At 35.4% G+C, this 8477-nt stretch overlaps 1 long non-coding RNA gene across 2 annotated transcripts; it reads left to right on the top strand.

The window, feature by feature from the left end:
• Positions 1-1919: 1919 nt before the first annotated feature.
• On the top strand, positions 1920-5741 carry LOC114738752 (uncharacterized). 2 transcript variants are annotated; one of them, XR_003739559.1, is made up of 2 exons: positions 1920-2949; positions 3098-5741. It is a non-coding gene; the product is annotated as an uncharacterized LOC114738752 (long non-coding RNA). The 2 variants fall into 2 exon arrangements; XR_003739558.1 differs by having other exon boundaries at positions 1920-2983.
• Positions 5742-8477: the final 2736 nt, after the last annotated feature.

Genomic DNA, 8477 nt, shown 5'->3' with positions numbered 1-8477 from the left:
TTTGGTTTTGAGAAAATTTTAATTGTTGGGATAGTTTTTTTTTCACTTCAAAAGTATATTTATCAAAGTTAGTTAATTATGGTTAAAAAGTAAAAAGTAAGATTAAAAACTTGAAATAAACTAATGACATGATCGGATATTGGTTGTCTAGAACCAGAGTGATGAGTGAAGATAAAAATAGGGACACAAGCAGAGGGAGCGAAGAGTCCCTTTCCCTATATGGTTATTTGAATGAAAACCAAACAATAATTTTAAAAGTAATTTTACATATATGAAGTTAATATGTGGAGAGTTTTTTCGATTTAATGAAAAATACTTTTATTTAACACCAAATACTGCCATAATGATGAATAAACAAAAAAAAAAACCTGACCACTAGTCTCTTTTTAGTTTTTAAACTTAAAAATTTTTTTTTAGGCATCACAATAGTAGTATTTAGCATTGACAACCAATAGAGTTTTAAAACTAATTAAAAGCAATCTAATGTGATCACGATGGTAGGATTGCCTTCACGACTCCTTTCACCCTAATCAATATACGTACGCAGCTTAATTAAGAGTTTTTCTCGCAAAATAACCCTCAAATAGACAAATATATATACTATCTTCGGTCTTTAATATAAGAATTAGTTGACTAATTTGAGTAGATTAAAAAAATTAGTTAAATTAATTAATCCTCAAACATATATATTACCTTTGGTCCTAAATATAAGAACTACTTGACTAATTTAAGTAGATTAAGAAAATAAGTTAAGTTAGTTATTTATAATAAATAGGTGTTGTCTTTTCTAAAATATCTTTGCTAATCAAGTTTATTGGTTAGAGTTACTATTATTATAAAGACTATCTTAAAATAAAAAATAAATGTGAGAGACAAAGTATAATGAAATCTTATATTTATAATTAAAAAAAAATCAAATAAGGTCTTATATTAAGGATTAAAAGTAATATAATCCTATAAATGTTTTTCTTTTTGGGTTGGAACTCATCAAGTCCGGAATAGCCAACAACTTTAATATCATTTGTTTGCGTCAAAAAAAATTTTGGTTCGATCGGTAATAAGTCAATTCATAAATAAAAGAAGTTATGAATTTAAATCTCATTACGTACAGATGAGCCTCAAAGCTCAACTCACTTAAAAATGTATCATCTGTTTGTAATTTGGGTACAACATGCATATAATGGAATAATTGACTTGCTTAATTTTCCATGTAAATGTGATTTGCAATTAATTTTTCTTGATCTTACACCGCCAAAACAATAACCATATAATATGTGAAATGAAATAATCTTGTAATGATCAGAATTCATTAAGTTTTGTGTTGGCAAAAACAATTTATCAAGTAGTTTTAAACCAAAACATTTAAAGTATTACAATATTTCACTAAAGATTATATAAACTTTTCCCTTTAATTTCTGTCAAACTTCCCACCTAAACTTTTTTCTTATAAAAAAAAAATCTTATAAACCTTTTGAAATACAGGGATGTGTTTAATTTTTTTTAATTGTAAAAATATGGTCAAAATACTAATTGCAAAAAAAAGAAAATTACGAAGATGAGAATATAAGGATTGTTAAGGAAGTCATCAGAAAAAGTAGCTGGAGGAGATCCATTAGGGAGGTTTGGGGGATGCGTTACAGTACGAATGCTCATTATCATCTGAATAACCCAATCGTTGTCTCCTGAAATGACGCAGACGCAGTCTCATCAAGCCACAGTACTATGACCCCACATTATGGCCAATCACGTGGAGGGGATTTGTTGGTTCCGCTGATCTGTCATATCAACGGCTATCACCCTCACAAAGCCGTACCCCGTCGTTGTGCCCTCCACAGCAAAGCACAGCCCATTCGCTCCCTCTCGAAAAAGCTTCGTGTTCTCTTTGCCTTCCCCAAAAGATCAAATCGAGAGGTGGGGGGAAGGGGGGGGGGAGAGAGAGAGAGAGAGAGAGAGAGAGAGAGGATGGAGGCCTGGTCGTGATAATGATAAATTTAGTTGCTAGGTGTCAATGAGCCATTGAGCCCTCTCATGGCTGCTTCCCGTTTCTCAGTGGACAGAGTACCAGCTCTTAACGCCCTCTTTCACGCTGGAAGCCTGCCTCGATCTGCTACTGAATGTGCCTTCTCTGAGCAATCGTGATTTTTCTCGCCGTTTTGGCTCAGTACAATTGATTCTGATAATGGTTCATCAGGTCAGAGAATCTGGCTACGTGTTGCATGAGTTTACGGGATAGATGGAAGAAAACCACGCTGAATGGGGAAAAGGCGAGAAAGAAACGGAAAGAAAGCATCGAAACATGATTTTCAACTGATTTTGGGGGTTGAATCTTTCATATCCTTTTTCTCCTGGCCCCTCCTTCTACTAGACTCTCCTTTTTCTTCTCATGCTCCTTCTCCGGCCGATTTCGTTGGTATCTGTTTTCTTTCCGGTTGTATAGTGAAAAACCCTAAAATTTTCAAATAAGCTCTTGCTCTAGGTATTATTTGAAGTAAGCGAGAGATCCTAGATTTGCCTATTTTTCTTGTTCCAATTATTTTTCGCATTTGTTCTTTTTGGTTTTTCCCGGCCTCCTTTCCTCAGATCTGATTCAATTATAAGTGTCTTTCCATCGATTTTTCAAGAGCACTCGTTTTTCCCTCGGCGTTTCCTTATTTGGGCAGGCCTTCGTATTTTCCTGATCTCGACTCCTATAGCTTATTTCATATGACATAGAAATTGACAGAAGAGAGTGAGCACACAGAGGCACTCGGTATTGTTTCATACTGATGCTTTTGCGTGCTCATTCTCTTTCTGTCAGCTTCCAGTGCTGGAAATGAGTCTCACTGCTATTTCTGGTTTCTGAATCCTTCTCGGTTTGATTCTTTCCTCATTATGTATCCTTTCTTAGCAATTGGATGGATCCTCAGCTGAAAGCATGAAAGATCATTGGTGAGAAATGAGAATGAGGAGGTTATCATTATCCAACAGTGTAAAGCAGTTGGTGGTTGTTTTCTTTCCCTTTTTCTACTCACTAATTTGTTTTTTTTACTATTTGGGACTTTAATTATATTTAGATTTCGTAACCTTAAAGCGTGACTTTTGATGGTTCTCCCTGCAGAAGATACCCGAGTAGCCCTGTGCAGATTAAGCAGCCAAATTAGCGCATAGCTTGGGACCATTTCACGTTATAGTATGGTCCTCACAATTTTATCTTACCGATGCTTTGCAGGCATCATCGTCATCATCCTCATTATCGTTTTCTTCCACGCACATTTTTTTTTAAAATAATTGCTGCGCATGCGATGCAGTTGGTTTGCTGTTTGTTCTCACCTGAGTCATGGCTAGATTCTGCCTTCTGCTTCATATCTGAACATATTTATTTCAGGAGTATGTATTTACCATTGGCAGATAAACACTAGCAACCTACTTGCTTGGGTTGAGAGTGTACTAAATTATGTGTTGCTGAGCATCATTTCGTTCCCCGCCTGCTAATATTCTGATCTTGCTCCTGACACTGTATATCTTTCTTTTTTTTTTTAATAGAAAATTGATGTAATATTTTGTGGGGATTATGCAATGTGACCCCAAAGGGTGATGGCCTAGGAAAATTAATCTATTGGGTTGAGCTAGGAGCTCGAGATAATTACGGACTTTAATGTTCTGTGGTTGAATAAAATGATCTGCCTTGTTTTAAGGTTATAGACAATATTAGGCTTCTATAATTTGTAATAATATACATGTGAGGTTGTGCTCGCTCACATTGGATTGGATAATTAAGGCCGAATATGATAGTTATTATGTCGGTTAGCTAGAATTAGCTGTTATATGTGTTTGTTAATTTGAAATGGATTTAACTGTTAAATTTTAACAAAAATGGTCTATAAAATATTATAAAATGACGTCCATTGAATGATACAATAGACATGCCTGTTAACTTGAATAAACGAATGTAAAATAAATTGCAACTCTTATTTATTTTGCTTTAGTGATGATTGTTTAGAAATTATATAAATCTCTCTTTCCATATTAAAAGTGCTAAAAAAGTTTGAAAGTTAATATGTATTGTATCTTGAATTAGTATATTGCCAGCAATCTCCACCACTCATTGAAGAAGATAATATTTCATGGATCAGTCTTTCTTTATTATATTGATTTTAATATTTTTCTTTTTCTAAGGAGTGATAATTATTTATTCTTGCCTAGAAAAATTACGATTCTTCATGGAGGACATCGAGATTATTAATTATGGTGTTTTTAATGTTCTATATATGAATTAGGTGATCCTGCAGAGATTCTGCCATATTTTTCCAAGAGATTTACAGATATGCATAGGCTGGATTGCTCCAGGGAGATTTGTTTTTTTATTTTGTCCTGCTTTCCTTTTTCCTTCTTAACTCAATTTTTTCTGCATTGGTTTACCAACCGTTGGAATGTAATCCGTACTTGTCGTTGGTTATACTAGCAAGATCACATTGAACTTGTTTTTATGCTGCACCCAATTTCTCAATGGATACCGGTATATTCATTGAGATTAAAGCAAGAAACACCCACCATTGTTTATATTTGGACCACTACGTTTTATGACTTTGCTTTTCGTTGTCTGTTAAATAGCTGGATATTTCTGATACATGCACAGCCCCCCTCCTGTTGCTTTATGTTTCATTATAGTATGAGTAATGCAGCTTGCTCGGATCTGCGACAATAGCTTGAACTTATAATACATCAATTGTGAACCAGAATAATTGTTCTTGTCAAATGTGCATGACGTATAGCGTCGATCGGGGCAACAAGATTTGATTTTTTTTTTTTTAAATTTATGAGGTATATCTATATATGGTCTTGTTGGCTTGTGACTTGACGGTGCTTATATTTTGGGGTCAATGCATATGAAAGAAAGAGGCAAATGCAACTTTAAGTATTCCAGTTAATTAAGGCTTCCATCTATGAAGCCTTGATTTAACCTTATAATTGTCTCTCCGCATTGATATATGCATAATATATAAATTTGCAATCTTGCGATGTTAAAATTATCGTGATTGAGTATCTGGTTCTTCTTTTTCTATTAAGTGAAGCTTTTAGCCGGTAGACAATAAAATTAAATTATAAATAATGTAGATTTGGTAGTTGCCATTTGGGACGTGCAAAAGACGATTTAACAGTAACTGGGTGTGATAGTAGGCTAATGTAGCTGCCACAAACATGCTTAGCTTGACGTGCACTGAGAAGGACATGTTTTTGCTACATCTTTTCCTCTTACCTCTCTTCTTTCTCTTTGTCTGATAGCTTCTCTTCCTCCCAATTCCTTCCTTATTTAATTCCAATCCACTGTCATTCCATTCCAGGTAACAAAATATTCGAGCTCAATTATTGAACAGTAAAGAGTGTGAAAAGCGGCAAAGTCGCGGTGACCAAAGAGGAAAGCGAGCGCAAACGAATGGTCGAGCCGGGCGAGCAAAGCAGTTTTCCTGTTCTGACATATTTCTGAGAATCGTAATTGAAGTGATCCTATTATATGTAACATTAATATTTTGCTCTTGGACTGTTGCTTCTGCGGCTCCGCTTTTATATTACTCATAATAGTAAAGAAGTTACAAAAGGCATGTATTCAATAGCAAAGGCTGGACCTGGATGTTTCAATAGCAAAGGCATGCATCCGTACTGCTTGTAAATCTAAGAAGAGATATAACTAGAATTTAGTAGTTAATACGTTGCGATATTGCTAATTACTAACAATAAATTGTCGCTAATGCCTGATTATTGGATGTGGATCCTGTGTACGTAGTTGGTTAGGAATGAAGGACATATTGATCGAAGAGAATTTAGTTGATGCAGATTGATGAAGATCGCGAGAAGATGAAAAACTACACACTGATCGATGAAAATGTTGGAAGGGAGAGGTGCGAAGGGAGAAACAATAGCAGTTCGTTCAAACAAAGTTTTGCTTTAATTATTTAATTTGTTGTTTTAATTTGGTCATTACAACTGGAAATATGGAATAATCATGTACATCGGCTAACTTCCTCTCACAATCTACGGGCCAGGAACACGAGGAGGCAGGCATCTTATTATGCATCACGTAGTTAAGATTTAAGCTGTCTTCGTATGTAGTTCACCCAGGAACAGGGAACACGCTAAAAGTGATTGCCTTGAAGGAGGTCCATAGTCCTGAAAGGCTGAAATTTTTTTTTTTTTTAGCCAACGTGATAGTCTGAAAGTCTGAAACTACTATGTATTATGTGCCTAATTAACATGACTAACCAACCAATTAGAAGAATCAAGCTATTACCCTGCGTGATCTTTTATTTTGATTTTTCTCTGCCTAATTAAACGATTAATGGGCGAATTACATTCCCTGATTAACATTTTCCTGTTATATAGATTATTAATAGATATCCAGCAGCAACATCAAGTAGCCACACAAAGTGGCAGAAGGCTTTTGACAGCACCCAAAACCTCCAGATGAGAAGGAAGCTCCTTAATTAATTCCAAACATTTCAAGGTCACACAAGTGCACCATTTCATGGTCTTGTCAGCAGCTCTTGAAAAAATTTCGACCTGGCAAATAAAAATCATCGAGTTAACCTCATCTTGGAACGGAGACTTTGCAAGTCTCACAAGCAAACCTTCTGATTAAATGCTTTTGCCACCAAATCCATATAATAACTGTGCAACATGGAAGTGTCAAGTGACAGCAGAAATCGCCACATATGAATTTTAAAAGGGAAAAGAACTAGTTATCCTAACAAGTCTGTTGTATAAATCCGCCATGGTTTCTTGCTGAACCACACTCTAAACTGCAATATAATTAGGTCAACCACTCAGTAAGTACATTCTGTATATATGACAGAGAAAGGGAGGCAGTGTGGAAGTTCAATTGAGGCGCCATTTTCAATTAAAATGTATAGTATAGTACTGTCAAACAGTATAAGCACGTCATCTAAGCACACATGTTATTATATCAGGCATTTTTTAACACCAAATTAAATATCTATCGATCAGGACACAACATTCTTCTTGGGAATGTTGCACAATAACGATATTTCATACTTGTTCACGAAAGCCATCACCCGGAAACTGCCATCTCTCTCAATGCCGATTTAGATCCTTCAGAGGAGTGAAATTACTTCTGAAACACGTTATCATGTCCCTTACCTAGCTACTCATAATATTTTTGCAGCTTTAGCATTTTACAATCGGCAACTTCCTTAAGCATCCAATGAAATTGAAGAACCCAAAGCTCTGGTGGTGATTGGTTAATTGGCCTCTAGCTCGAATCGTGGAATGTGGACCACCCCATCCACTGGCTCCCTCCAAAACCCATACTCGTGCCTAACTCCGTCCGAACTTCAAACTCTAATTAATTCCCTTTCAGAGAAACTGACCATGCATTGATATCTTCGACGTTCCCTAATAACTACTATCGGTACGAATTCCCGTTAGATAGGTTGAGATATTTCAAGCAATCACAATAAATATTGCAAATGTCAAAAAAGATATTGCAAGGTCAGGATGAAAAGAATAGACCATAAACATGTGAGGCCTGCAGCAACCTATTAATGTTTTCTTGGTGAGCAGTCCAACTGTTTCGTTTTAGAAGCAGGATTTTGTCCCCCCCCCCCAAAAAAAAAAACTACAACTGGTACTATAATCAAGCCTCTTGCTTGCGCCTAGCCATCCAATACTACAAAATTCATTCCAAAGAAAATCAATCACGAATAATAGAATTATGTTTTTACTGTCCCATTGCTGAAAAAAATGCTTTATTTATATCCTAGAAACTTCTTCGGCTTGAACAGCGAGGGGTCGGACTTTAGGGGATATTTTTTTATTTTTTTTAAAAATATAAACAGTAAATTATATCATTCAACTAGATTCTGCATATATCCATTGAATATCATATTATAGATTTCTTTAAATTAATACCAATAAAATTACAAAAAAGATGCGCACTTAAACTCAACATGAAGATCAATACAACTGAAGGCCGCACCGAATCAATAATTCAAAATTTCTTTTTCTACAAGACCTTCACAAAATTAAACTATTTATGAATAAGGTACCTTCAATCTTTTGCATATCCTCGGAACACAGTATATGCTAAAATTATGGTTTAACTGTCCCTTTCCGCAAAATAATAATTCTACCGTCTTTAACTGAAAGTTAGATAGGGAATCCTAACTTTCTCATTCAAAAAAGCCCATTGATTCTAAGAAATTCTACCCGCGTAATCATAGCCTCACGGAATTTCTCTCGGGCCAGAAATAAAATTTTCCCTTTTTAAATTCTTTTTCTATCCAAAGGACCAAAGGGGAAAAACCCACCTAAGTCCTCTAATGGTTCGACGGAGTTTTATCCAAGACCCGGCGGCAAACTTGTCATTCGACGTTTTCCGCTTTACGTATGGAAACTATTATTTTTATCTTCTTCCGGTAGGTTTTTCCCGCGCAAGACAAAAAAGAAGGTGAAGAATAACCTTCGCTCCTACTTCCAAAAAAAAA

Source organism: Neltuma alba, unplaced genomic scaffold (assembly GCF_004799145.2).
Source record: "Neltuma alba isolate B1F8T4 unplaced genomic scaffold, ASM479914v2 tig00013680_pilon, whole genome shotgun sequence".
In the NCBI taxonomy this organism is placed as follows: Eukaryota; Viridiplantae; Streptophyta; class Magnoliopsida; order Fabales; family Fabaceae; genus Neltuma; species Neltuma alba.
The sequence above is the reverse complement of the archived record's forward strand: the minus strand, read 5'-3'. Positions and strand labels throughout refer to the sequence as shown.